The following is a 3,397-nucleotide window of genomic DNA, read 5'->3' on the forward strand; positions in this document are numbered from 1 at the left end:
GGGGATCTCCAGTGGCCTACTAATAATACCATGCAATTTTGACAACTGTGGCTATATAGTATGTGCTAAGGTCAGGTAATGCAAGCCATCCTGATGTGTCCTTCTTCTTGAGGAGTTCTCTGCTAATTTTGGGCTTCTTCCCTCTCCATATGAAGTTGGTCATCCGTTATTCCATTTATTTGAAGAAAGATGAGGGTAAATGTATCAATATTGAGTCTTCCAATCCACGAGCATGGGATATTCTTCCATTTGTTGAGGTCGCTCTTGGTTTCTTGTAATAGTGTTTTGTAGTTTTCCCCGTATAGATCTTTTGTTATTTTAGTCAGGTATATGCCTAAATATTTCAATTAGTGTTTGGCTATTGCGAAGGGTACCACCTTTTTGATCTCCTCTTCTGTGGTCTTATCCGAAGTACATGCTCTTTTCTTGAGACTCTTCTCTCTCCTCCACCCCTCGCCCGACCCTGGCTAGGGCCTCCTTTTTCTCTTGTTCTCGGACAGTGAATGAGGCCCTTCCTGGGCCCTCTTATGGCCTTTCACAGCTGAGCTCAGTGGCTTGTGCTTCATGCCTGACTCCTAGAAGGGGTGTCTCCCCCAATCCCTCCACCCCCCAGCCCTCCAAGTCCTTAGCCAGGCACAGAGCAGGTCTGCAGTAAGGCTTTCTTTCTCTGTGGACATTTGGGGTTGACCCCCACTCCCTGCAGAGAAGAACGGAGAACTGTAAGAAGGTAGACCGCCTCCCTGACATGTACCCACTAGATGCCAGTAGCATCCCCACTCCAGATGTGACAACCAAAAATGTCCCCAGACACCACCAGTATCCCCTGGCTCTCAGGTGACAGTGCGGGAAGGAAGGAAACGTGTGGGAGCCGGTTCTGGGGATGCTTCTGATGAAGCACCAAGGCGGGCGTGCTCCCGCGGCTCGGACCAGATCCATCAGAGCGCACAGGCCCTCGCCAGGCAGCAATGACCAAACAAGTGCACCCCCCCATGAGCATCTGATGGGATGTCTGCCTTCTACATCCCTCCCTCCTTCCCAGTACAGCTGCTCCCTACAGAGCTCTCTGTACCGGCTCTGTGGGTCAATGACACCTATTAGTAGAGCTAAAAGAGTGTGCTGACACTGGCCCGAGAAAGTGTCAACACGCCACGGAAACCACTTCCACCAAACCCTGTCAGAGCCCACCCCCCAGGCTTCTCCGGCTTCCCTGGCACTGCTCTCCCCTTCGGGCTCCCCACCTGCCCCAAACAGCAGGACCCCAGGTGCCTGGCACTGTAGGGACACTGCATTCCTCCTTGATCCCACATAGCCAAGGGCTCACGGGAAGAATTTAGAACGCAGCTCTGTCTGGGGCCAAGTCTGGGCACTTCAAGCTGTCACACTGTGCTAGCAACTCCTCAGAGTGGCTTCCTGGCAGCCTGTGCCCACCTAATGGAATAACAGGCCCCATCTCCACTGCTGCCAGAAGGCAAATCCAGTCCTGACGCTTGGCTCCCTCTGCAGAAACAAACCCGCGAACGGTCACTTTTATCTCCCTTTTGTGTTTCATCTCTTCCTCCCACAACTTGCCCTCCCACTCCTTGCATTCCAGTCGCCTGGCATTGGGACATCGATCCAGAAGCCTCCCTGGTTCTTGTTCACCAGGACTGGCTTCCCGCCCTGACCTCCATCGGTATTGAATTTGCCTTCCCTGGGTCAGTTGCCGGAAGGACGAACAGCAGCTGGGGTGTTTTTAAAACCGTGAGCCATTCAAAGCATTTGAGCGATGGGGTCATATTGAGCAGTCTGTCTTTCACAATGCTTTCTGGCTTTTGAAGAAACATAGTTTATGATTCCATTCTAATGATTAGTACCTCCCTCTCCATCTCGACCCCCAAACCCTAGCATTATCTAAGGCAATGACAAGGAAAATTGGAACAAAATATTAGTAGGCTATGGGTCATTCTTATAGCTTCTGCCCCCTTTGAAGTAAAAGTCATAAGGTGGGAATCCTACCAACAGGCTGGCCATTTTTAGGCGTTCTCCAGGTTGCAGTTCCCAATGGGGAAGAAAAAGGCAAGAAGAAGGGGGAGTGGCCTGTGGTCAGGGCTCCCTGGGGATGTGTCTTCCTACTAGGGATAGCAATGGCTTGGTCTCATTGTGCACGGATTTGCCCTGAGTCTGAGGCCAACTAGACAGCAGCTAACAAACAACGCACATCAAAAGCATGCAAAAAAAAAAGTTAAACTTGAAAGAACTGAATCTAAATCATACTAGGCCAAGACCCCCATAAGATAATAGCAATCTGTTTAAAGTAGTCACTGGTACTTGGATATAAGTCCTATTCAAAACTTTCCCAGCACTAATTAAAGGGCCTGTGTCATTGTGGGTCATGGTGAGCAACCCACAGTAGACCACCACAGAGGATAGAATTGCCCTTGATCTCATCTTGCCAAGTGAAGTCCTTGAGAGGCAGTGAGTACGAAGGGCTCTGAGAGGAGCTGGGACACTCGAGGGCTACACACACGATGCAGTCATGGTGGCTTGGCAAGAATTCCTGGCCAGATCTCTAGCACGGAAGTGAGCTTTGCCTGCCTCTGAGTCTGGATTTGAACCAGGTCTCTAACCAGGCGTGGAGAGAGCTGGAGCTTCTGACTCACACAGGGCTGGTCAAACGACTGAGCTGCCTGGGGAGCCTGGACCATCCTTGCTCCGGGCCTGGCGTCTCGAAGCATCCTTGGGGCAGGGGCGATGAGGGCCTGGCTGGTGGCATGTGGTCTTTTTGTTACCTGCTCCACGTAATTTCCCTTCTCCTGGGCTGGAGGCCAGGCAGAGCCACTAACAACGTAGGACATCAATTCACAGCTATGCTTGTCCTAAAGAATGTTGTCATCTCGGTCCTGCGATGACCCAGTTTTCACTCGTGGCAAACAAATTAATGAAGAGACAAATATGGGTGTGTTCAGAGCCCTGACCCTGGCTCTAAAATACCAGGGCTCCTTGAGCATCGAAGCATGCATGAAATACAATCATTTATTCAACTGGCCATCAGCCTGACACAAAAGGAAAACTACCATAAGGCCCCACTTATATGAAATATGAGGGAACTTCAAAAAGTTCCTGGTGAAAAAAATCCATGATCTTTCCATTACATTTTTCTTTTCTTTTTTTAAATAAGTTTATTGGGGGCTCGTACAACTCTTATCACAATCCATACCATACATACATCCACTGTGTCAAGCACATTTGTACATTTGTTGCCATCATCATTCTCAAAACAATTGCTTTCTTCTTGAGCCCTTGATATCAGCTCCTCATTTTCCCCCCTCCCTCCCCGCTCCCCCTCCCTCATGAACCCTTGATAATTTATAAATTATCATTATTTTGTCTTATCTTACACTGTCTGACATCTCCCATC

The sequence above is a fragment of the Echinops telfairi genome, unplaced genomic scaffold, assembly GCF_000313985.2.
Source record: "Echinops telfairi isolate 266 unplaced genomic scaffold, ASM31398v2 ScPeMD7_53;HRSCAF=182, whole genome shotgun sequence".
NCBI lineage: Eukaryota > Metazoa > Chordata > Mammalia > Afrosoricida > Tenrecidae > Echinops > Echinops telfairi.